The sequence below is a fragment of the Salmo salar genome, chromosome ssa11 (assembly GCF_905237065.1).
Source record: "Salmo salar chromosome ssa11, Ssal_v3.1, whole genome shotgun sequence".
In the NCBI taxonomy this organism is placed as follows: Eukaryota; Metazoa; Chordata; class Actinopteri; order Salmoniformes; family Salmonidae; genus Salmo; species Salmo salar.
In genome coordinates, this window is record NC_059452.1 from 40021584 (window position 1) to 40049007 (window position 27424).

The 27424-nt window shown below is 42.1% G+C and overlaps 1 protein-coding gene across 3 annotated transcripts in view; it reads right to left on the reverse strand.

Annotated features, from left to right (window-relative positions):
• Positions 1 to 20950, reverse strand: part of LOC106587856 (zinc finger protein 609) — a 99365-nt gene extending 78415 nt beyond the window's left edge. The window contains exon 1 of one of the 3 annotated variants that reach the window (XM_045689548.1): positions 20525 to 20950. The gene's annotated coding sequence lies outside the window, so the exon portion shown is untranslated. The remainder of the gene's footprint in view (positions 1 to 20524) is intronic. The other 2 variants (XM_045689546.1, XM_045689547.1) reach the window with 2 other exon arrangements.
• Positions 20951 to 27424: the final 6474 nt, after the last annotated feature.

A 27424-nucleotide genomic window follows, 5' to 3' on the forward strand; every position in this document is an offset into this window, starting at 1 on the left:
CATTATTTATTTGAGGCTAAATTGATTTTATTGATGTATTATATTAAGTTAAAATGAGTGTTCATTCAGTGTTGTTGTAATTGGCATAAAAAGAAGAAAAAATAAAATAAATAAAATAAAAAAATAAATAATAAATTTTAAAAAATAATTACAAACATTTTTCAAAAATAAAATAAAATAAAAAAATACAAATCGGCCGATTAATCGGTACCGGCTTTTTTTAGCCCTCCAATAATCGGTATCGGCGTTGAAAAATCATAATCGGTCGACCTCTAGCGGTAATGCACCTTAAAGTTGGTTGCCAACCCGCCATATAAAGTCCAAAGAAGAAGAAGCCTGAAGTAGGGGATATTACTAGAAACTAACTCAGTTTACCGTTTTATCTGTGGATTCATTGTCGGAGTAGAGGACCTTAAGCATTTCAGGTAAAATAACAACCCAATGTTAATATCCCAGGACAAACTAGCTAGCAACAGCAAGCTAAGCTAACTAAATTACCATAACTAACTAAATTACCACCTGTCCCCAAATTAATATAATTGGTTCAGAGTTTGTTTTGATATTTTAACCACCGTGTCCTGATCGCATCTGGTGTGGGGGGACAAAATCAAATGTGCACGATGGCGGGCGGACGCGGTCTGGTCAGCATGTAACAGACAATAACTCCCTCAAGCCCAAACACATGGTCCTTTCCACTGACTCCTATAAAAGCTCCACAAGCATCGGGTTTTAGCATGTCTGTGCTACTGCTGCCCTTTCAGGGGCTGTAAACAACTTCCAGAAACTCACTTATCATTCTCCTCCACGTCACTGAGCACTGGGCTGGCTGGGTTGAACGGGAGCAGAGTGGAAGACTGCCTCCTTTCTGAGCATCGTGACCCCTCTGCTCCTGCAGCACCCCTCCCTCCAACACAAACCAGTAAAGTTAACACTCACATCTGCACTGCTCGTCTCCCCCTGTGATAAGGAACGTGCAGGGGCAAATAAACCCAGCACAAAAGACTCTTCAGAGGGGGTCTGTGGAGATGAGATCAATACCGCCTCAGAAGACTGAATTCTGATGATTCTCTTTGTGCTGCAAACTGCCACTGACAAAAACACAGGGCCAAACAGTGTACACAATAGGACTTCAGCCAAACTGTTTGTGGAGAGAAAAGGCTCCTTGCCTCTGATAGCTGGCCAAAACCTTTCATTTTCTAATTCCTCTGTCGCTGAGATGTAATTTAGGATCTGAAATTAAATGAAAAGAATCTGCACCATTTGGAAGGTCATTGCCGTGAAACGTTTCAATTGCTGCTCTCAGAAAGCGTGCTCAGCAGGCTCCTGCTTGTGTGAGGAGGGAGGAAAGCTTCAGCATTGATAAAAATCTATTGCATCTTTTCCCCAACTTCAGCAGACAAAGCCTTGTGGATCTTGTGATTGGAAACACTTTTTTTTAATTCAGTTGGCCACTTTCTCCAATGACTTCCAACCAGTGGATGCTGTTGAGGGGAGGACGGCTCATAATAATGGCTGGAACAGAATGCCATCAAACGGAAACCATTCCACATATTCTGCTCCAGCCATTACCAAGAGTCTGTCCTCCCCAATTAAGGTGCCACCAAGCTCCTGTGCTCCAGACACACACTCAGCTTCTGCTTAAGCTGCTCTGACATCAGCTGTTCTGCTTTTGACACAATTGCACTCGCAGGCTTGTCCCTGCTGACCTAATGGAGATGGGAGGAAAGGAAGCAGGAGGCGTCCACATTATTCAGCTCTCAGGATTGTCCCTGCAGACCTAATGGAGATTAGAGGTCGACCGATTAATCGGAATGGCCGATTAATTAGGGCGGATTTCGAGTTTTCATAACGATCGGTAATTGGCATTTTTGGACACCGATCATGGCCGATTACATTGCACTCCACGAGGGGGCTGCGTGGCAGGCTGACTACCTGTTACGTGACTGCAGCAAGGAGCCAAGGTAAGGTGCTAGCTAGCATTAAACATATCTTATAAAAAACAATCAATCATAATCACTAGTTAACTACACATGGTTGATGATATTACTATCTAGCTTGTCCTGCGTTGCATATAATCGATGCGGTGCCTGTTAATTTATCATCGAATCATCGCCTACTTCGCCAAATGGGTGATTTAACAAGCACATTCGCGAAAAAAGCACTGTCGTTGCACCAATGTGTACCTAACCATAAACATCAACGCCTTTCTTAAAATCAATACACAAGTATATATTTTGCCTGCTAACATGAATTCCTTTTAACTAGGGAAATTGTATCACTTCTCTTGCGTTCTGAGCAACAGAGTCAGGGTATACGCAACAATTTGGGCCGCCTGGCTCATTGCGAACTAATTTGCCAGAATTTTACATAATTATGACATAACATTGAAGGTTGTGCAATGTAACAGCAATATTTAGACTTATGGATGCCACCCGTTAGATAAAATACGGAAGGGTTCTGTATTTCACTGAAAGAATAATGTTTGAGATGATAGTTTCCGGATTTGACCATATTAACTTCATCGGGGTAGGGGGCAGTATTTTGACGTCTGGATGAAAAGGTACCCGTAGTAAACTGCCTGCTTCTCAGGCCCAGAAAGTAGGATATGCATATTATTAGAAAACACTGAAGTTTCTAAAACTGTTTGAATGATGTCTGTGAGTATAACAGAACTCATATGGCAGGAAAAAACCTGAGAATAAATCCAACCAGGAAGTGTGGAAATCTGAGGTTTGTAGTTTTTCAAGTGATTCCCTATCCAGTATACAGTGTCAATGGGGTCACTTTGCACTTCCTAAGGCTTCCACTAGATGTCAACAGTTTTTAGAACGTTGTTTCATGCTTCTACTGTGAATGGGGAGAGAATAAGAGCCATTGGAATCAGATGACTGAGAAAATGACATGAGCTCAATCGAGAGTTAGCTGTGTTCCTTTTAATTTCTGAAGACAAAGGAATCGTCCAGTTGGAATATTATGGAAGATTTATGATAAAAACATCCTAAAAGATTGATTCTATACATCGTTTGACATGTTTCTACGAACTGTAATAACTTTTTTCACTTTTCGTCTGAACTCACTGCGCGAGCACAGTGGATTTGGATTACTCGACTGAACGCCTCAAATAAAATGGAGGAATTTGGACATAAAGATGAACTTTATCGAACAAAACAAACATTTATGCTGGAACTGGGATTCCTGGGAGTGCATTCCGATGAAGATCATCAACGGTAAGTGAATATTTATAATGTAATTTTTGTCATTTCTGTTGACTCAAATGGCGGGTATCTGTATGGCTTGTTTTGATATCTGAGCGTTGTACTCAGATTATTGCAATATTTGCTTTCGCAATAAAGCTTTTTTGAAATCTGACACAGCGGTTGCATTAAGGAGAAGTGTATCTATAATTCTTTGAATAACAGTTGAATATTTTATCAACGTTTATGATGGGTATTTCTGTAAATTGATGTGCTGATTCACCGGATGTTTTGGGAGGCAAAACATTTCTGAACATTACACGCCAATGTAAAATGGGGTTTTTGGATATAAATATGAACTTTATCGAGCAAAACACACATGTATTGTGTAACATGACGTCCTATGAGTGCCATCTGATGAAGATCATCAAAAGGTTAGTGATAAATTTTGGCTGTATTTCTGTTTTTTGTGACACCTCTCCTTGCTTGGAAAATGGCTGTGTGATTTTTCTTGTCTCGGCGCTGTCCTAACAATCTAATGTTATGCTTTTGCCGTAAAGCCTTTTTGAAATCAGACAATGTGGTTGCATTAACGAGAAGTGTATCTTTAAAATGGTGTAAAATAGTCGTATGTTTGAGAAATTAGAATTATGAGATTTTGGTTGTTTTGAATTTGCTGCCCTGCTATTTCACTGGCTGGACGGTCACGTCCCACATACCCAAGAGAGGTCAATGAGGGAAATAAGTATTTGACCCCCTCTCAATCAGAAAGATTTTTGGCTCCCAGGTGTCTTTTATTCAGGTAACAAACTGAGATTAGGAGCACAGTCTTAAAGGGAGTGCTCCTAATCTCAGTTTGTTACCTGTATAAAAAGACACCTGTCCACAGAAGCAATCAGATTCCAAACTCTCCACCATGGCCAAGACCAAAGAGCTCTCCAAGGATGTCAGGGACAAGATTGTAGACCTACACAAGGCTGGAATGGGCTACAAGACCATCGCCAAGCAGCTTGGTGAGAAGGTGACAACATTTGGTGCGATTATTCGCAAATGGAAGAAACACAAAAGAACTGTCAATATCCCTCGGCCTGGGGCTCCATGCAAGATCTCACCTTGTGGGGTTGCAGTGATCATGAGAACGGTGAGGAATCAGCCCAGAACTACACGGGAGGATCTTGTCAATGATCTCAAGGCACCTGGGACCATAGTCACCAAGAAAACAATTGTTAACACACTACGCCACGAAGGACTGAAATCCTGCAACGCCCGCAAGGTCCCCCTGCTCAAGAAAGCACATATACATGCCCGTCTGAAGTTTGCCATGAACATCCGAATGATTCAGAGGACAACTGGGTGAAAGTGTTGTGGTCAGATGAGACCAAAATGGAGCTCTTTGGCATCAACTCAACTCGCTGTGTTTGGAGGAGGAGGAATGCTGCCTATGACCCCAAGAACACCATCTCCACCGTCAAACATGGAGGTGGAAACATTATGCTTTGGGGGTGTTTTTCTGCTAAGGGGAGAGGACAACTTCACCGCATCAAAAGGGACGATGGACGCGGCCATGTACCGTCAAATCTTGGGTGAGAACCTCCTTCCCTCAGTCAGGGAATTGAAAATGGGTCGTGGATGGATATTCCAGCATGACAATGACCCATAACACACGGCCAAGGCAACAAAGGAGTGGCTCAAGAAGAAGCACATTAAGGTCCTGGAGTGGCCTAGCCAGTCTCCAGACCTTAATCCCATAGAAAATCTGTGGAGGGAGCTGAAGGTTCGACTTGCCAAACGTCAGCCTCGAAACCTTAAATGACTTGGAGAAGATCTGCAAAGAGGAGTGGGACAAAATCCCTCCTGAGATGTGTGCAAACCTGGTGGCCAACTACAAGAAACATCTGACCTCTGATTGCCAACAAGGGTTTTGCCACCAAGTAATAAGTCATGTTTTGCAGAGAGGTCAAATACTTATTTCCCTCATCAAAATGCAAATCATTTTATAACATTTTTGACATGCGTTTTTCTGGATTTTTTTTATGTTATTCTGTCTCTCACTGTTCAAATAAACCTACCATTAAAATTATAGACTAATCATTTCTTTGTCAGTGGGCAAACGTACAAAATCAGCAGGGGATCAAATACTTTTCCCCCCCTCACTGTGTGTGTGTGTGTGTGTGTGTGTGTATATATACACACACACACACACACACACACACACACACACACACACTTAAAAAGAAGAAGAGTCGTCCCCTTAATCGGTATCTGCCTTTTTTGGTACTCCAATAATCGGTACCGGTGTTGAAAAATCTTAGTCGGTCGACCTCTAATGGAGATGGGAAATGAAGCAGGAGGCGTCCACATTATTCAGCCATCTTAACGGAAGCCTCCCAAATGGGCGCTTTCATGGCAGCTTAACAACTCAACAGGTTTCAGTAAGGGCCGATTCACAGCAACCGCCACCCGGAAGTGTGGTAAAACTGGTAAACTGCCAAATGATGAGCCTACATGGAAGTGTGGTAAAACTGGTAAACTGCCATATGATGAGCCCACATGGGAAGTGTGGTAAAACTGGTAAACTGCCATATGATGAGCCCACATGGGAAGTGTGGTAAAACTGGTAAACTGCCAAATGATGAGCCCACATGGAAGTGTGGTAAAACTGGTAAACTGCCATATGATGAGCCCACATGGGAAGTGTGGTAAAACTGGTAAACTGCCATATGATGAGCCCACATGGGAAGTGTGGTAAAACTGGTAAACTGCCATATCATGAGCCTACATGGAAGTGTGGTAAAACTGGTAAACTGCCATATGATGAGCCTACATGGAAGTGTGGTAAAACTGGTAAACTGCCATATGATGAGCCTACATGGAAGTGTGGTAAAAATGGTAAACTGCCATATGATGAGCCTACATGGAAGTGTGGTAAAAATGGTAAACTGCCATATGATGAGCCTACATGGAAGTGTGGTAAAACTGGGGGGGGGGTTGCAGCTGTGACGTTTGGCTGGCTAAACAGTGGTGGGGTCTAAATCAGCCGACAACTTCATAAAAGAGGGTTTGTAGCTCTATTTTCGGTTGACCTACTGTACTGCCCTTCGCCAGAACTGCAGAGCAAGCCTTTTGAAAAGACCCACGGAGGAAACGTCCCAGTGAGCAGCCTGTTGACCGAGGGCACGAGACTATGTACCCCCCTCGATGCTTGTCTTTTTCTCAGAGATCCAATTTCCCCAAGCAATCCATCAGACACCCATGTCAGGGTGGGGATTATATCTGGCCTGTCCAAAGAGACACACCTATTTAGAGAAAGGATTTGTCCACTTTCTATTATTTGCACACAGAATGTACCAACTCTACAAGATGTACCTTTAAAATTAAGCTGTTCTACTTACCCAGAGTCAGATGAACTTGTGGATATCATTTCATGTCTATGCATACAGTATGAAGGAAGTTTAAGGTTGTTGCACAAGCCAGTGCTAACTAGCGTTAGCGCAATGACTGGAAGTCTATAAGTATGCTAGTGTATGCTACTTTACCTGTTGACTTCCAGTTATTGCGCTAACGCTAGTTAATTGGCTGGCGAAACAACCTCTTAACTTCCTTCATAGTGCACACATAGACATATAAATAGTATCCACTAGTTCATCTGACTCTGGGTAAGTAGAAAAACTTGAAGTATCCCTTTAATTAAAATGAGCTGATATAGGCTAGTTTCTACATCCTAATGTTAGAGGGAACCATCTGTGCAGACACTAGGGACTAGAACACGTAGCCCAGGCTAATCAGTCATGGATAAGCAGACACCAACACAACCTGAATAGAATCAGTGACAAGCAACACCGCTAGACTCATTCCGCCCTTCTCTCCTAACCCTGTCTTATTGGAATGGATCGGATGTTAAAAAGCTACACACACGGTTCTTAGTTAGCAGAACACCACTCCCAACTTAGTGAACAGTTCCAGGGTAAGAGTTTCTCAACAACACATTGGCTGTTTGAGTGCCATGAAATAAAGGGAGGGTTTTCTCACCACACAACACCAGTGTGCAAAAAGTCACAGGGTTATGATGCAGAGAAAGCTGACAGTCGTCGGCAGATTAAAAAGATTCTGTGGCACATGCCAAGAGCTTCCCAATAATTTACTGCGGCAGAGTAATAACCCAATAAAACCGCAATTGAATAGTGCAGAACCTGGCACAGGAGCAATTTTTCCCTGCCTCCTGGTATAAGACAGGTCCCCGTCCAGAGAGCCAAACATTAACCTCCATGTAATTGGATTGTGTGCTTGGAGCTGGTTACCAAAATAGAACTGCACAGGGAACTCCAGGTGATGGGAATCAGGAGCCTGCGGGTCAGCCAGCTTCCATATCGGCTAATGTCAACCTGGGGAGAACAAGCTCCCATTCACAGTGGGACTTCCATTTCCTGTGGCATGCAACAGAGCTCATTAAAAAGAGTCCAGTCTGTCCACTACCGGTTTATGTGTCTGCAAGGCAGCAATGGTTACTGCTATATTGATATACAATACTGCCAGTATTAACTTGCTACTGCCTTCCTGCCACGTAGCTGGGAAGCCCTACATCAATACGACAAGAGTAATGCTCAGCTGCCACATCACAATCTGACACATTTTATCTGATTCAACTGTAGCATGTAGTCTAACCAGACTCCCATCTTGTGTGTGAAGTGTCTACAGTGCTTTGAAAACATCCCCATTGCTCAGACGGTGGTGAAGTACACAGTCTAAAACCTAAGCGGTGAAAACACTTCAAGTAGGCTATTTCCTGTATATTTTATCTAGTCCCAGAGTACACATAAACAAAGCAATATAATTTTGTGAGCGATGTTATGAAAAGTAATCTTTTCCATTGCCGGTTCTGTGTCTGTGTGGAACAAGAACTGAAGCCAGACACCGCTGAACATTATCAAGCAATGCAGTGTCTTTTCAGCGGCATATGAGCCAAAAGGGGAGAATCAATATACTGGTTAACAATAGTGTAATGGTCGGTGCCGACCCATGGCCAGCTGCCTCATAATGTAACCCATCACTCACAATCAATCAAATGGCTCCATGATGCTGCATAATAAAGAAGATTCTGTACTTTCATTTGCAATTCTGCCACTATGGCTGGGCCCGGGAGATAATGTACTGCCACTATGGCTGGGTCCGGGAGATAATGTACTGCCACTATGGCTGGGCCCGGGAGATAATGTACTGCCACTATGGCTGGGCTCGGGAGATAATGTACTTGAGTCAAATAACGTTTGTCATCACACCTCCAGTCCAAGGGGAAAATGCTTCAGTAAATTGGGCGAAGGCCTTCTCGCTAATGTACCTGCAGAGAAATTGTCTGTGGCCCTCATGTCACTGATCTCTTCCAGGCAGTTGATACAGTAGGGTGTGGGGTGGAAGGGAGGACCCTTCTTCAGAGTCTGACAACTTGGCAGAAACAAGAGCAACTCCATTAATAGGCTCAGCAGCGCCATTCAGACATGATTCCTCCATAACAGCAGGCAATCTCAGAGAACTCCCCAGACACAGGTAGACATTGCTGCACCTCAGCCTTCTGCTTCCCTCTCTGTATGGTCCCTTCTCCCTCGCTCTCCCTTCTTTCCTTCCCCCCCTCTCCTCCCCCCCCCCCCTCGTATGGCCTCTTCTTTCCTTCACCCTCTGTCCCTTCATTCCATCCGTCCCTATCCCTCCATATGGTCTCTTCTTTCCTTCCGTCCCTATCCCTCCATATGGTCTCTTCTTTCCTTCCGTCCCTATCGCTCCATATGGTCTCTTCTTTCCTTCCGTCCCTATCCCTCCATATGGTCTCTTCTTTCCTTCCGTCCCTATCCCTCCATATGGTCTCTTCATTCCTTCCGTCCCTATCCCTCCATATGGTCTCTTCTTTCCTTCCGTCCCTATCCCTCCATATGGTCTCTTCTTTCCTTCCGTCCCTATCCCTCCATATGGTCTCTTCATTCCTTCCGTCCCTATCCCTCCATATGGTCTCTTCTTTCCTTCCGTCCCTATCCCTCCATATGGTCTCTTCATTCCTTCCGTCCCTATCCCTCCATATGGTCTCTTCTTTCCTTCCGTCCCTATCCCTCCATATGGTCTCTTCTTTCCTTCCGTCCCTATCCCTCCATATGGTCTCTTCTTTCCTTCCGTCCCTATCCCTCCATATGGTCTCTTCTTTCCTTCCGTCCCTATCCCTCCATATGGTCTCTTCTTTCCTTCCGTCCCTATCCCTCCATATGGTCTCTTCTTTCCTTCCGTCCCTATCCCTCCATATGGTCTCTTCATTCCTTCCGTCCCTATCCCTCCATATGGTCTCTTCATTCCTTACCTCTGCCTTTCTCAATCCTTCCTTCTGGTCTACTTTCAGACAAAATAACTTTCAAGGAAAACTCCCAGTTGATCTTTGCAGATGGTGTAAGGAATGTAAAGCCATACAAGCACGCTGTTGCAGCTGTTAATCGATGTAGGCCAAATGCATCAGCACTAAACCTGCACTGAATCAAACCTAATCAACTGACTTCAGATCCCTAAGTCAGACTGAAATGTGAGCAGCATGATCAGTGTTTCTCCTATATTTAATTTAGTAAAAGGGCGCACAGCTAAATAATTGTTAGCTAAAATCTTGTAAGCTAGGACATTTTTAATTGAACGTACTATTGTCTAAATGTAATTGTGATTTCTGCATAATTCAGTTGTGTCGACAGCGAGCATGAACAAAATCAAATCCAGTAACGTCGGGCTGGTGATGTCATTAAGATCAAGAGATTGAATTCAACTGAGTTTCAAATGATTTTTGGAGTAGAATGCCCTTTAAAACAGTAACCAGAAGTGACCTCACAGTCATGGACTCTCCCAGTAATACCCCACACACCAATTGCGAAAATGAAGCTTGTTCTGAACTTGAACCTTATCCACGTCGATGGATAAGTCGACTCATGCTGCTTTTCAAGACCAATTTCTCGCCGCCCCAAACTTTACTGTGAGTTGGCCAACAGAACAAGTTTTCCATCAAAGAGCTTTGGGACTTCAGAAACACTACACCCTGTGTAGCAGAAACTCAGACTACTGAATCGTTAGCCTATGACCAGAGGTTTTCACTGTCCAAGGTCACTTTCAATGAAGAGATGTTAATACACATTGTATGCAGAACATAGGCCAGGGCCTACATGAGATTACTACAGTCTAAGCAAGACACTTTTCCTAATAAATTGTCATGGCTGAAATAGGCTACACATTGACAAAAATCTAGTGAGGCTGGAACTAACCAATTGGCAATAATCAATAGGATAACGTACCTTAATATAGTAGCCTAAGTGGAGTAAGTTAAATGGAGTCAAGTAGGCCTACATCAAGCACCATCTGGTCCTGGAGGACAGCATTACCTTAGACCATTTCACATTTCCAAATTACAACAAAAACACAGTACGGAATACCAACTGCTCATAAAAGCAATCTCTAGGCCTATTCCATCACATCAACCTGGATGATTCTTCCTTGTGCAAGGTATCTGACCTTCATTTTACACCCAAAGAAACTGCATTACTTGCCAATGCGGAATTAGAGGAATTCAAGCAAAGAGATCCTTCACTTGGTTGACAGGCCTCCTCATGTTCCATGTGTTAGCATACCTTTTTAACAGCTGGCAAAACAGCTTATCGCTAACAGCTCTAATCATGAGAAGAGAAGACATTTTCATAGAAGGGAAACCTCCAATGCAATTTGGCATGAAAATGAAAAACACATGCCTGCCTGACTACAAGTGCCTATTTCTGAAACCAGAAAGCTCTGCGTAGTAGGCTACTTGAGGTAGCCAAAGTAAAATATTTGCCTAACTCAAATAAAACCCACTGAAACATAATAACAATAATTGATCTGATTGGGTTTGAACACAACCAAATGATAGCATGTATGGCTGGGAATTGCCAGGGATCTCACGGTATGATATTATCACGATACTTAGAATCGCAAATACCATATCAGCACCTAAGTATTGTGATTTAATGATCCTAACATAATGCTCTGCTGAAGAGGAACAGGAGAGAGCATGAGAAGTCATGGATATAAAAGTGCTGAAAACAGGTTGGCTCACTATTTAAAAAGGAGAACAAGCTATAAGATGAAAAATACCAGAGTTTTGGTGCTGGTACAGCTGACTGGCGCTAACGCTACCTAGATAGTTTTTACAAATGAATATTTGGAGTCAGAATATCGATGTAATATTGTCCAAAATAATATTACGATATGTAGGTACCTGCGCCAAAACTCCTAACTGTATCGATATACACACACACACCCCATTGGGCATCTGTTACTTGTGCTAATTTTATTAGCATTCTGGTAACAGAATTTCCATGGAGGCCGCTAGATAAATATGCTAAGGAGGGCAAACGAAAATAAACACATTTCAAAGACAGGCAATCCAGCTTATAAAGTTATACATGTATAGGTAGGTGCTACAGAATGTCATTTTTGGCGAGTTTGGACATTTAAGCGAATGTGAACGAGAGACATTGTCTAAATTAACAAAGTTTTGAAGCATGCTTGTCTGCTCTGAAGCAGCATGTACACACACACACACACACACACACATCTGGAGTCACAAGGGAAAGGGCCTGCCTGCTCTGCTCAGAGAAGAGGAGGGAGGGTCAGACAGGCTGAGAAAGAAGAGGATATAAAGATAGTGGCAGCAGTACGGATAACTCCTCCAAAGGGCTTTGACTTCTCAAAGACGGCAGAAAGCTTACACAATATGATGCACCATCACCTTATTAATTAAGTCACTTATTTAGATAACTAGCAAGTTAAACCTAAAATGCTTCTTATTGTAATTTCTGCTGTCATCAGACTCATTTTGTGCTTCAGTAAAACGGGATTCTATCAGCAGACAGCACTCTGACTGGTGTAGTCTACTTTTCTCAGGTACTTTTCTCAGTGTAGTCTACTTTTCTCTGGTAAAATGCCAGATTAACTTCAAGCAAAACATTAGGAAATGTAGCTGGCTGCATTCTTTCTATAATAAACATTAGAAATAGGATGGACATGCATCGCTTAAGCAAAAAAAAAAAAGACCTTGATTTTTCATTGTCAGCTCATTTACTAATTCACTGTGGCTGCCAGCCAAATAGCATTGCACTTCTGTTGTCATCTGATGAAAATGAAGGCATTTTCTACCAAATGTGTTGCACTGATGTATTTTCTGTGAAGGGAAACAAGTTGCATGTCCCTGATCACTATAGTTATGCAACAACAACAACAAAAAACACTTGAAAGCCGACCCGTCAATAGACAGCTTGACTTACCTGCTCCTGCTTTCACCATTGTGCTATTTACAAACAAGTGACTGGCTCAACTGTTCTGGGGAACTATGGTAAAAGCTTCATGATGTAAAATAATGTGACAGGTGAAATCATATCGCACGAGTTGACTGCAGGTATTCACTTAAGTAGCTACAAATATTTTTAAAAAGTATTGAAAAACTTCAAAAGAAATAGTTTCAAAGTATTGATGGTATTGAAAAACCATCCCATGGCTATTTCCAAATACCCTGGTATACGATATGTAAAAGACCTAGCCTACCCCACTCAGCATGTTCAACGTTTCAAAAGCTCAGATGGGCCAAAAAAAACTGTTTCCTAGATGAATTGGATCAAACCCAGTGGACATCTTGACTGATTCCTATCCAGAATGCATAGTTCAACTTTATTCACAACAGACTTGATGGATTCAAAGCATGAACGTTTGTGTGAGTGAGCAGCCAACAAGAGTCCATCTGTAGATCTAGACAACAGTGACTCAAATGTGTGTCAATATTCTGAACTGGGCTGAATCTAGACTCTGGGCCATTCACCAAACATCATTCATTTCCAAAGGACTTGAGTCGACCAATTCAAGGGACATTCCTTGTGTTCAGCACGATAAAAGGAGAATGACTAGCATATTAGACCTAAAAATTACATTCATACCAGTATCTGGTCAATCAATACCGTACCTACAATCGGATTATAGGACATGGGCCAAATACCTCACTGGAAATAGACACTGCTCCTTTCATAAGTCTGTATGGGGGACACTGAACATCTCACCTAACCAGAATGGTAAGTCATACGTTAAAACACACTGAATGTAGACTAGCCCCTAGTATTTTTGGTATTTTATTAGGATCCCATTAGCTGTTGCTAAAACAGCAGCTACTCTTCCTGGGGTTCCTAGGCCTGGACAACAGCAGCATCTTGATGTGGGGTGAGAGTGATTAATGTTGCCATGTAGCTCAGAGCTATAAGAGGGGATTAAAGACCGTTCTAAAAACCGCGGTACCACTCACACACATTTCAAAAGCAATAACTTGTTGAATGTATTTAACGCAATCAGACAAGCACCTTATTTGAAAAGTTCGTCAACAGCCCGACACCTGTCTAGAAACAGGCCAATTGTATAATAATTAGTCTAACAAGGGAGACACCACAAGGCCATGGCTTCTATACTAGTTATTCTATGAACTGAACTACTGTCTCATCATAAGCAACATCTTTGTTTGCAGTGACTGTACATGGAGGCTAGTCCAAGTCCCCATAATGCATCTTTTGCAATGAGAATAAGCCTTCTGTTTGACACAACTGGCATTGCAAATCACTTGCTGTGAACAATGGAAACAAACCGCTAGGAAAAGACACAGAACTAAGCCTTATCAACTGTCCTAGACTTATGCATTTCAGTCAGATGGCTAGATCAAGCCAGGCATCAGGTACTAATAGCACAGAATAATGAGACAGATATTTCAAATGATGTATAAACGTGAAGCATCCGGTTGGCGTTTCCACTCACTACCAAATATGGTAGTGAAAGGAAGCCTAGTGGCTGGCAGTGGGAGAAGATGGATTTATGCCGATATTCTGGCCATTTACTCATCGATTAAACATTAGATCAATACAGTTATGTTCCCAAAACTACAATCTGTTACAAACAAAGTGGACTAAGTTTAGTAGACTTAACCCTTTCCCAAAGTAAAAAAAATAAAATGTTGTTTAGAAGGAGTGCAAAGGCGAATTGGGTTATTGCACATGCACACTTCAGAGTAGGCGTTCCTCAACGGAAATATGCAAATTAATGCTAGAACGCGCCAATAGGATCTTGCTAGCTCGTGCTTGGCACTGCCCACCTCCTTGCTTGTTCTGCCCACTATGGCTCATTTGAAACAGACTGTGTTGCATCTTGGTTTAGTTATAAAAATCGAACCAAACCAGAATGAGGTAGGTTGTGTGTGATTATGTCCAACAGAAGTAGCTAGATAACAATATTATAGAGCTGGTAATTTAGGCCCGGTGCGATTAGCATGAAAACACACTGGAATCCTTTTCCATTTGGCAGGAAGCAGTCTACAGCAAAACGTTGCCTCTCTCTCACTTAACCAATTATCTGCAGAGGCCACAATAAACTAAGGGGCAAGTACAGAGACGTGTTGCTGATCCAGACAGTGGCTCAGTGACCAATGCCTAGAAAACCGCTACAGACTTTACCTTCTGCATTGAGAGGACTCCCTGCTGCGCAAATCAGTACCAATGCAAAGAGGCACAGCCAGAACACTGGGTGAATTGGCCACAAACCGGTATTTTGCAAAGTGAGCTCAGTAAGGGAGAAGTAATACAGAAATCTGTGGACAATTGAAAACCTCACTAGCCTGAATGATGAGAAAGGTCCTTCGATAGTCTAACAGAATGGCTATACGCACCAGTTCATAGCTGTCAACTACACTGTACCAAACATTAGGAACACCTTCCTAATATTGAGTTGCATGGACTCTACACGGTGTCAAGCATTCCACAGGGACGCTGGCTGATGTTGACTCCAATGCATCCCACAGTTGTGTCAAATTGGCTGGATGTCCTTTGGGTGATGGACCATTCTTAATACACATGGGAAACGGAGCATGTAAAACCCAGCAGCGTTGCAGTTCTTGACAAAAACGGTGCACCTGGCACCTACTACCAAACCCCGTTCAAAAAGCACTTAAATCCTTTGATATGCCCATTCACCCTCAATGGCACACATACACAGTCCATGTCTCAATTGTCTCAAGGCTTAAAAATCCTTCTTTAACCAGTCTCCTCCCCTTCATCGACAGTGACTGAAGTGAATTTAACAAGGGACATCAACAAGGGATCATAGCTTTCACCTGGATTCACCTGGTCAGACTGTCATGGAAAGAGCAGGTGTCCTTAATGTTTTTTTTATACCGCAGCATTGTTGAATAGACGTTTTTGATTGGCTAGAAGGGCATTCTAGAATGGACATTACAACCAGACATCAGGAAACCTTCAAATCATGACGCAATATGTACCTACACATGCAGACTACTTGCTACACAGTTACAGAAAGCTAAACCAACAATCACACAAACTGAAATTGGATACATTGTAAACGCAGGTCCACCGAGGAAAAGACGTAGCTAGCTAGCATTGATTTGTTTTTACAGAGACATTTGAGCATCTGACCTAACGTGGTGAGTGATTAACAAGAATTTCTCCTGTCCCCTCCGCCACTCAAGCTGTCAAATCCTCCCATGTTTCTAGTTTGACCAGCTGTTTTCAGAAATTGATCTTTTTTTTTTTATTCGGATGTCATATTGGCAGTTTTGCTAGCAACAAACTATTTAGCTAGCATCTAGTCTAGTGTTTGATACGCAAAGCAATCTCCTCGTAATTAACAGTCAATGTTGAGTGTCCTGACGAGAAGGCAAACTCTTCTAGCTATGCCAGGCATCATCGGGCATTATCAGCACATGGTTGTGGATGTATCCAAATTAATGTCAACAAAACAGCTCATTTTCTGTTTTTCTGGCTGCAGAGGTCGTGACTGTGTAGCCATAGCTAGTTGGCTAAGTGTCAGCAAGCAAGAATAAGAACGTTGCCACTGAGCATGGCAATGGAACAAAGAACGAACGACTGGGTCAAGTCTCTAAGCAACCAAAAGATGAGAAAGTATGAATTTGCGTTGAAAAATACCAATGAACGTTTTTCTACCAGTGTGCTTTTATATTGTTTTCTTTAGCAACTTTGGTTTAACCTGTTAGGGCTAGGGGGCAGTATTGACACGGCTGGATAAAAAAACATACCCGATTTAATCTGGTTACCACTCCTACCCAGTAACTAGAATATGCATATACTTATTACATATGGATAGAAAACACCCTAAATTTTCTAAAACTGTTTGAATGGTGTCTGTGAGTATAACAGAACTCATTTGGCAGGCAAAACCCTGAGACATTTTCTGACAGGAAGTGGATACCTGATGTGTTGTATTACCTTTAAACCTATCCCATTGAAAAACACAGGGGCTGAGGAATATTTTGGCACTTCCTATTGCTTCCACTAGATGTCACCAGCCTTTACAAAGTGTTTTGAGTCTTCTGGAGGGAGATCTGACCGAACAAGAGCCATGGAACGATGATGGCCCATTAGACACCTGGCGCGAGTTCATGTTGGGTACCCTCGTTCCAATACGTTATAAAAGAGTATGCATTCGTCCACCTTGAATATTATTAATGTTCTGGTTAAAAAGGCCCTAATGATTTATGCTATACAACGTTTGACATGTTTGAACGAACGTAAATATATTTTTTCCCCTCGTTCATGACGAGAAGTCCGGCTGGCTTAGATCATGTGCTAACAAGACGGAGATTTTTGGACATAAATGATGAGCTTTTTTGAACAAAACTACATTCGTTATGGACCTGTGATACCTGGAAGTGACATCTGATGAAGAGAATCAAAGGTAATGGATTATTTACATAGTATTTTCGATTTTAGATCTCCCCAACATGAGGTCTAGTCTGTATCGCAACGCGTATTTTTCTGGGCGCAGTGCTCAGATTATTGCAAAGTGTGATTTCCCAGTAAGGTTATTTTTAAATCTGGCAAGTTGATTGCGTTCAAGAGATGTAAATCTATAATTCTTTAAATGACAATATAATATTTTACCAATGTTTTCTAATTTTAATTATTTAATTTGTGACGCTGACTTGACTGCCGGTTATTGGAGGGAAACGATTTCCTCAACATCAATGCCATAGTAAAACGCTGTTTTTGGATATAAATATGAACTTGATAGAACTAAAAATGCATGCATTGTCTAACATAATGTCCTAGGAGTGTCATCTGATGGAGATTGTAAAAGGTTAGTGCATCATTTTAGCTGGTTTTATGGTTTTGGTGACCCTGTCTTTGAATTGACAAAACATTACACACAACTCTTGTAAATGTACTGTCCTAACATACTCTAAATTTATGCTTTCGCCGTAAAACCTTTTTGAAATCGTAAAACGTGGTTAGATTAAGGAGATGTTTATCTTTCAAAGGGTGTAAAATAGTTGTATGTTTGAAAAATTTGAATTTTGACATTTATTTGGATTCAAATTTGCCGCTCTTGAAATGCACCTGCTGTTGATGGAGTGCACCACGGGTGGCACGCTAGCGTCCCACCTAGCCCATAGAGGTTAAGCGAGATAAATGCTTCCGTTCTGTACATTACCTCGGAAAAATGTACTCTGCAAAGGGACTCGGCTCTACATCTTCCCGCTGCGTCGTCCATTAATTCCAAGGTAACATACAGAACGTTGGCGTTTATCTCGTACGTATACTCAGTGTATGTGAGTAGTGTGTCCAATAACGGCTTACAACAGAGACTGATAAAAGTAGACAAACCAGGCACATCCTTGACATAAGACTTCAGAAAGGCTTAAAGTTCAGTTACAAAATGTAATGCAGCTAAGCCTACTGAATATAAATTGAGATTCTCACAAAACTCAATATCTCACCACACGCGTTCTGCTATTCAATCATATTGAGCTGTTAATGATACTTAAAGCAATGCAATTAAACAGGACAAGCTTCAACAACATAAACATCCATAAATGGATAAACGTAAAAAAATCTGGATAAAGATCACAACATATGCACAGAGTCCATTGGAGTTTTAACGATACCGTCACCCTGTGGTCAATAGGCTTTGAAGTTGTATACCTGGAACTTTTGTTAGGGGAGAGGAGCGCTTTGTGTGTTGGCCAGTGGGAATCTGTGTATTTATAAGAGATGCTGATGTACAGTAAAGAAGCTGTGTTACTCATGACCTGTCGATAAAGGTAAAGCCCACTGGACTGAAAGCTTTGTCAAACCGTAATAGGAAGTGGCAGGGGAGCTGAAAAATGTGTGCAAAACACACTTCAAGTAAGGCTATAGGCTAGGTCAGAAATACACGTCCTTGAATAAGGCTAAGCAAACACAATTGAGAAAACAATTCAATCATAAATCGGCACATTTCAAAACAACATTCTTTAATCAATTGGAACCCTCCTTTAAGCCTCATTTCAATCCCAGCCAACCTCTGAGAATTGGCTTTGTTCAAGTGACTGTTAGTAACTCCCCTGAGGTTTCAAATTGCCAGCTACGTTTTAGGATGTAAATCCTCTCTAGTTGGTCATCAGCTGATGTTACCATCAGATGACTGGAGCCACACTGACGTAATCCCTTTCCTGAAATAAAACTATCAGATCGTTTTAGCCTCTAGACAAAAAGGCTGAAAAGTCACTGTTCAGTGTAGTTTAATGCTCTACTGTAGTTTAATGCTCTACTTGAGTTTAATGCTCTACTGTTCCTGGTTCTCAAAGTGACCTCAGGTGATTGGCTGATCCAAGACAGGTAAGATGAAAACATGTTTGTTTCTGAGACATACCATTATATTCCATGGAACGTAGTCACTGTAGAATTCCCTCCTTCCGTGGGTCCACACTCCAGATCAAAGTCCTGCTAGCAAGCTTGATTTCTCCATCGTCAGAATAGAGTAGACTACAAATCACTGATTCACCCATGTGGGCCAGTCCAAGGTAATGGAATTACGCTGAGACTCTGGTTTCACACTTTAAAATATATGCCAAACAAAAACCAGTGATTTCCGAGTTTAACAAACCATACAGATCTATGAACAATGACTACTTTGAACAATTTACAGTTAAATAAAAAAAACATTTACTGGAAAAACTGTTCAAAGTTTAGTCACAAAATAACAGTAAAAACAAAATCTATGGTTTTTGTTTGGTTTACATAGTAAAGTGAAAAATCTGAGTCTCAGCGTAATTCCATTACCATGGAATTGCCCACATGCATGGAACCTGTAGCCTTTACAATGCGTTGACTCACTAGGGATATCTAGCAGTACTATGGAATACACACGCAACTATTGGGAAAGTACTGTCTACTATGTATTAGGGAAGGTAATGATAAGTAACCAAGATAAGTGTGGTTCACAACAAACAATGTTTTTCCACATCTGGTTTGATTTGTTAGTAGTGGAAATGTTTAAAAGCGCCAAGCCAACATGGGCCTAATCCCCATCAGACTTCCAAGACATTCAGCCAACGTCTTGTTATTTTCCTAATTAATTTCAAGTACTAGAATAACTTCATACCATGTTGACATTGTACTTATCATTTTACTAGGCAGTGAATGTTCTCAAAGCCTATCCTATACCAGTATTTGCTGCTGAGAACCACAGCCATGTCCAAACTAGATAAATCATCTGTCAGGCTCTAACATGTGGTACTTACTGTAATAATAGCAGATATGCTTGAGATTGGGAAATGGTATGAGATTTGAATACAGCGTTTAGCTAGCAAGCTTACACATGTAGAGCCAGGGAGCGTTGTATTGGCATGCAATGTTCTGTTGGCCGACAAACTCCACTCCAGGTAATCCTTGCAATGCATGTGGCCGAGCAATCAAATAATGTCACAGCGTGCATGAGGTGTTAATCTTAGCCCTGACATTGCTGCTCGAGTTGACCTTAGGTTACTGGTTAGCATAGAACCAAAATTTGAACCCCAATCACCTCACAGTTTATAAATGTACAGAACGCCAATATGGCTAACTAGCTAACTTCCAAAGACTGTTATTACCCTGTAGCATATTGTGAAATAAGCGTGTCAAGCTAGCTTGCTAACTAACGTTAGCTAGGCTAGTTGGCTTCAAACTGCACGATTTGATACCCATATTCAGTATATTGTTCTGTGTTCATGGCAAAAGGGCTTCTTCTAAAATAAATATTGGTTAGCTAGTTCCTTAAATTTCGTAGCTAGCATTAAACTGTATACATGTCAAATAACGTTGCTTTCTGTGACAAACTTATTGCTAGTTAGCTAGGTGTCTCAAACAATGAGTTCTCAGGGCACAGCTAGTTAGCTAACGTTAGCTAGCTTCATTGCTAGCTGGCAAGCAGTCTCTCCCAGTCCCACCACATATCAAAATACAAGATAATTATATTTAGGCGACACTTACCCCGTGTGCAAACCCCAGTACAACGACGGATTACGTACACTCCATAGATAGAAAGAGTAAAAGTAATTGACGAGAATGACAACAAAATGTGTCAAAATAACCACAGACCAATGCACTCCCCAAGAAATCCAACGGCAAGGAAAAGGAGAGGCCAGCAATTCACTGGACTGCTGCCATCACACTTTGAGATCCCGTTCCAAATCGAAAATACCAGCTCGGGCGGTCATTTTTAGGTTAAATCTCAAACCATTCAATGATTTAATATTTCCCTTTGGTCCTCTGTACAGTAAATCCAACATTGAACAGATTTCCTCCCCGGGTTAATTCCTCTGCTTTCGATGTATCTGTATCTTGCTGGTTGTTAGTACCCTCCAATACTGGAGCTTGATACAACGTAACCAACAAGCAGAACGAGCTGCTAGGAAATCCAGGACAAACATTCCATTCGGATTGAACTATCTGGCAGGAGGGGTGCGCTTGAGTAAAAAGAGACAGAACTGGAATTTGAATGGATTATATTGTTGTTTTGACCAAATGTTTGCTAAAATGTAATGAAATCTGCTCACATCTCCAAGTAATACATTCATAATACATAAACTATATGGCAAAAAAAACATTGGCTTGATAAATTAATTATGTGTCCTCCTGCATTATGAGTGACAATTTATCATAACATTTGACAGAAAATGCATAACATAATAAGAACATTTAATAAAACATTTATTTCCTAAAGGAAATTGTATTTTATAGAGTGCCTCCTTCAATTAGGGATAATAAAAACAATTTCTCCAGTGCCTATTTGACACAATGTACTCAGAACTGTATATTTGGAGAGCAGAATACATTTCCCATGTGGATGCCATGACATATTTCAGGGTAGAATATATCTGTCAGCTATTGGTTTTGAGGAGATGAGAGGAAATATTTTATTGGCCAAAAATGTAATGAGAGAATGATACTACCAGCAATACTGTTATGTCTTGACTCATGAGTTGTTCTGTTCTTTATTGTCTTTAAACAGGTCCAGTCCAGAAACAACCCTTAGACCCGTTGTATATCTGAATGAATTGGATAGCTAAAAGTGGAGACTGCTGACGGGAGGATGGCTCATAATGACTGGAATGGTATCAAACACATGAAAACATTTTTTATAACATGTGCTTGATACCATTCCATATACTCCATTCTGGCCATTATTATGAGCCACCCTCCCCTCAGCAGCCTCCACTGATAGCTAAGTATAAGCGATATAGTAGCTCCACATGTTCCCCATGTTGCTTATACTTATTCAAGCCTTTACAGAAGTGCCTAGGAGACATTCCTGAACCAGGTCAGTGTGGCTCTTCATTTATGGCCTGGGACCTCAATGGTATAGTGTGGCTTACACTGGCTGGATGAATCTCCAAGAGTTTTCACTGCAGGGTTGATGGTTTTGATTGCACACAGCAAGGTAATTACACAACAATTGACACAGGAATAAATTTCAGTGAGGTTTGATCCGCACTCCTTTTTTGGATTGAACTATTTGAAGTGCAGGTCAGTTGGAGATTTTATATAAGCCTAACTTTGATGGAATGAGCTGTCTGAAGGCCTCACAAGATTCACTCACAGTACCTAAATTCCATTGTTCAGAAAGACTTACATCTCAACCAAGATATTTTATGTTGTATCGTTTTAGGAAGCAGGCAGAAGAATTACAGTACAGGAAGGAGACACAAGGAAAAAAATGTGTCTGTCATATTGCCATTTCTCATAAAGCGCCACAGATAACCTTTCATGTTTACCCGCTTCAAACGGCTTAAAGAGATCCTCGCCCTCTCTCTGGCTGCTGCATGGTTTCCCCGGCAACAAGAATATGATAATGTTCCCTTTGACGTGACAGAAGGAATCATCTCACTAACAAACAGAGACAACAGGCACAGGGAGGCCTGGGGGGAAACTGAATTAATGGGCTCATTTTCACACAGAGCCAAAGCAGCAGTCAGCCACCGTCCTCCATCTTCCCATGCGTTCCCCGCTGGCAGGCACACTCATCCTCCCCCAAGGAGCAGCCAGTCTCCATTGGAAAGATAAATAACAGTCAGTGAATGAGCACAGTGGGGAGAGAGAGATCACTGATGACTCGCCCTTCAAGTCGCAGGCATTAGACCAGGCCCCTCTCTGTCTGTCTGCCTGACGTGCCAGCCAGAACCCAAATGAACAAGCTGTGTCGACAGTGTAATATTTTTTCCCTTGCTGAAAAATGGCAAATCAATCAGTCATTTGGAATAACTGAGGCACCGGTTTGATTTGTGGAGTATGATCTTCCATTACCACATTAAAGAGACACTGTGAGCCTTGAAGCTCACCCAGGGATGATAAACACTCTTTTAATTTAGGCATTGTTCTAACACAAATTATGAATAATTTGAGCCAACAGCAAAATTTTTTAATTTTCAAATAATGTACCTTTCTTTTTTGTCCACAACACTGCTTGTCACAACAATGGGATTGGTGATAAACATGAATTCATTTAGAAAGTAGAAAGAAAGGATAGATGATGGCTCAAATTCAGTCTGGCAAAGGAGAACATGTTAATATGAATATGGTTTTTATGGGTAGATTAAAGAGTAACAAGCATGGGATCATGTACAGCATACACTGAAGATGAACAAGGCAGGGTTGGGGTCAATTCCATTTCAATTCCAGTCATTACAGGAAGTACACTAACATTCCATTTCTCTTCAATGCTTTTCAATGAGGAAACAGAATTTGAATTGGAGTTTGGTTCACTTTTTGAATTGAAATGGAATTGACCCCAACCCCTGGAACAAGATGTTCCAGATAGGAGTGAGAAGGTAATCAGCATACCTTGGTGATATACCTGTACTTAATGACAGTTGAGCTGGACTACACCATCGTATCTGATTACAGGATGTCCTCACTGTGGTTGCTGTCTAAAAGGCATTGAGTGTGTCTCTAACCAAACAATGTAAATGCTGTTTACTCCTGTCCTGGCCACATTAATCATACATTAAAGTACTATAATGGAGGGCTCAGAGGAGAATGTTACCTCTTCAGACTGGCACGATGTGTCTAAGATGGATGGAAACACTACACATTAATCCAAGAGTGAGAATGCAGAAACCATGTGGCAGGTAGGCAAGGGCATTTTATCACAACAGCCACACATTGATTCCAGTACAGTCATGAGGAGACAACTGTGTATTCAATTTGATCTCCCTGACTGGTGTTGAAAAACACTTCAGAAGACGTTAACTACAGTTTTAGGATGGAGATAGCAGGGTGTATCCTATCCACCTCCGCTGTGGCTCTTTTTTCCTTCTCTCTCTCCGCTGGCAAATTGCACCAATTATGCCATCCATCATTCCATCACAGTTTTTGAGGTTGAGTAAATGAATGAGAAAACGACCGTCTCTAGCTCCTGCAGTAAACAACCGCAGTGCTTTGCTTTCCCATCATGTTGCGATGATATGCTGATAGTCTCCTATAAATACATAGATATAATACATACCTGACTAAGAACCCATCCCTGAGGCTTGAAAGATGGATCGCTACGTTTTTTTCCTTTGCAGTGCTTACAGAGAGCATGGCTGTTCGCTAGACCAACCCATGTGACCCGATTTAGTTCTGATGACAGATTAGGTCCCAAATTGGAGTGACTCGTCTGGACAGACGTCTCTGCAGCTGACAGTAATACAATACAATTCTGAAAAGCTCCATAAAAAGTCCCAGTAGGAAGCTTAGTATGGAGAGTAGAAATGTCCAGGTATGATAATGGCGTTGGTGTCCATATAGTATATCCTGCATATCTGACTTGTATCTCTGCAAGTGGTTTAGATTCATTGTCAGGCAAAGAAGCACTGCTTTGGCTATTTCATGCATAAAGGGGATACTATACCTGTACCATTTTGAGTAATCCCCTAGAATTTGACAATTGTTGCAGCTACTATCTTAGTTGGTCAGGTCAAAAGGGGCCAAGACAAATTGGGCCAGTTGAATTTGCCATGCGATAAAGCCAATTTGTAATGGACACGTCCATCAATGCTTCTGCACAGCTGTGGGATGTTCAGAAACCAATACCCATGATCACGCGGAGCCGGAGGAGTTGTTCACTAGGGTTGGTGCACAGACTCACTTATCTTTGCCTGGCATGTACATCTTTATGCCCTGTTGTTTGGAGGTTTGGCTGACTTGTAGATCTGAGTATCTGCCGCGGACGGTGACGAGCTCAGGCCCGCCCTGGAGATCAATCAGGTCGGCTCTCCAGCTGCATTCTCCATAACAGGAGAACGTCAGATATAAAAATGCTCTCCCTCTCCATCTTACACACTGACTTGCCTTTGGGGAGCCAGACAGGCAGTTCGTTCAAAGGTTCATGTGCTTCACTTCCTCTGACTGGGGCTGCCTGCGACCTCCTGACTAACTGAAGCTGACGAGCCATGAGCCCCAATGCGGGCTGGGCAGATGAACACTGGAGCTGGCAGGCCACGGCTGCAGACAGGACTTCTGCTCTACTTAACAGCTTTATCAGCCAGTCTTACATCAAGGAATCCGTGGCATACCGAACACACAAGCAATCAAGGGTGTGATGAGGAAATGATGCATTCCACACACAAGACCTTGGGAGGAGGGATTGGATGAGACAGACAGCAGACAGTAACTGACAATCTGTGGTGGGTTTCACAAGTGGTGAACAAGTTTTGTTGTTTTTTACTATGGAAAAAAAATCTTAGGTTTGTTTAGATGTTGGCAGCTTGAGAACAAATTTAAGCCAATTTCAAGGTGATTCAAAATAGCATTCTCAGCCATTTTGAAGACTATGAAGAATTTTAATTGAAGGTACATTGTTCCAAAATGGGGGGGCGGTTGACGACAGAGTAATGGATGACGCGCCACAAGCCGTTCCTGTGTTGCATTGTTCTCCAGCCACCTCCTACAATTCCTCATTCCACATCCAAGCCTAAGGGGGAGGGATTTCCCCCAATCCCCTTTCCAATCAACCTTCAGCCAACAACACTAAAGACCTGCTGCAACCACTACTAGAGCCCACCCCAATGAATTCCATTTCAATTCATCTACATTCAAACTCAGACATTCAATTGGACATTCAAGTGAATATAATTGAAAAAGACCAACATGAACTAGTTGCTGCTACTTATTGCATATTAGTCAATTTATTGGATTGGAAATAATTTAATAGGAATTGGAAGCCCCACTATAACGCAGGTGGTCGCTGGGTGTCTTTAGCTCGTGAGAGGCCTGGGTGCAGCCCCCCTTATTCATAGCCTCAGGTACAGTCATGTGTCTGTCCTCTCCCATTCAGGGAAGTGGATAACAGAGGGGGGGGACGTGTGAAGTAGTTGCAGTAGCATTAGCTTCGGGCAGGGGAGAGAGGGGAAAACTGCTGCTAGGAAGCTGGCGTGACTGAGAACAGGAAGAGAACAGGAAGTGCCGCTGCTGCTCACATTCCATCCTATTAGAGTTCATTCTCCTTTCAGAGTCTCACACTTGGCCCTTTGTTAACATCATTAGATCTCTGTCATTTTGCGCACGAGGAACGCCGTGAGTGATTTAAGTCGTGTTTATTTAAACATGCTTAGTGACATTGCAAATGTTTGAATGTCGGAATAACACAAACAGGGCCTGTGTTTGTGTGAACCGGGTGTCTGTTCTTGTCCAGTGAAAGCCCTGATCTGGTGGGGGAGGAAAGAAGGCCACCCACAGGGCAAGTAGCTGTCATCATTGATTCAGTCAGGCTGAAATTTGGAGAATTCTTGTACACCCTTGTGGGGGGGGAACTTTTACAAAGGAGAGCGCTTACGCTCTCTGGGTGGCAAAGATGACTGGGAGGATTGGTGCAATTAGGTAGGCTCATGGTAAAGGCTGTCTATGGGAGGGCTGTGGCTTAATCTGCAACTCAAACAAGAGAAAATCTAGGCTAATCAATGGCCAATTACAATGCTAGGCATGGATACACAAACACATTACAACTTGCAATGGGTGTGTGTGAGGTGATTCATAGCAAAGAACACCCTCGGGCAAGAAAGGGCTTAGTCAAACAACCACTCAAACAAAACATCTTGATGGAAATAACCATACCGCCGAGCAAAAGTGGTTAAAACACAGAAGCACATAATTACTATGCATCGACACAAAAACAAATCAAAACTTGTAAAAACAGCACACGCTTTGAAGAAAATGACAATTGAGTGACTTCTTGAAGGTGAGAACGGTGCAAATCAGACTAAATAAGAGTAATTTAATGGGCTCCAGCGCTGCTGGCTTTCAATGACTGGGCCTCTGTGTGGTCATGATGCTCGTTTGGCACCTTTGTTAATCTCCTATTGAGGTAAAGACGCTCCTGTCACCAAGAGGACACTCAATCCCACCGAGGGCCAGCCTGACATGACTTCAAGAGGCCTGCTTCTGACAGCTATATAATGGAGAGCGAGAACAGGAACTTAATCGCTTGTGGCCAATTGGTCCGTCAGTCACCACGGAATTCCATGTTCGGCCTCCACCACCCCATTACATCTGAAAGGAGTGGTTTTTTTCTGGAAAGAGTTATATTTAACAAATGTACAAAAAATGCATGGTGACAGTTGAATGACGGTTGAGTGAGTGAACAAGAGGATGACTGATAGGACAAGAGAGCTTGATGCTATGGTTGACGTTTTAGATTCATTTTCTCGTTTGGATTTCCCCTCTCATTATAGATGGGTTAGCTGACAACGTCATGAGACCATGTCTCCATGGTGTACAAGTCCGTGGGTTGTTGTGATTATGGATGGCCAGATTGCTAGCAAGAATGACAAGAAACTACCATGCAGGGAATCGTAAGTGGCTCGTTTCAGCTCGTATTATCTTGCTCTGTTTTGACTGATTTCATGTCAATAT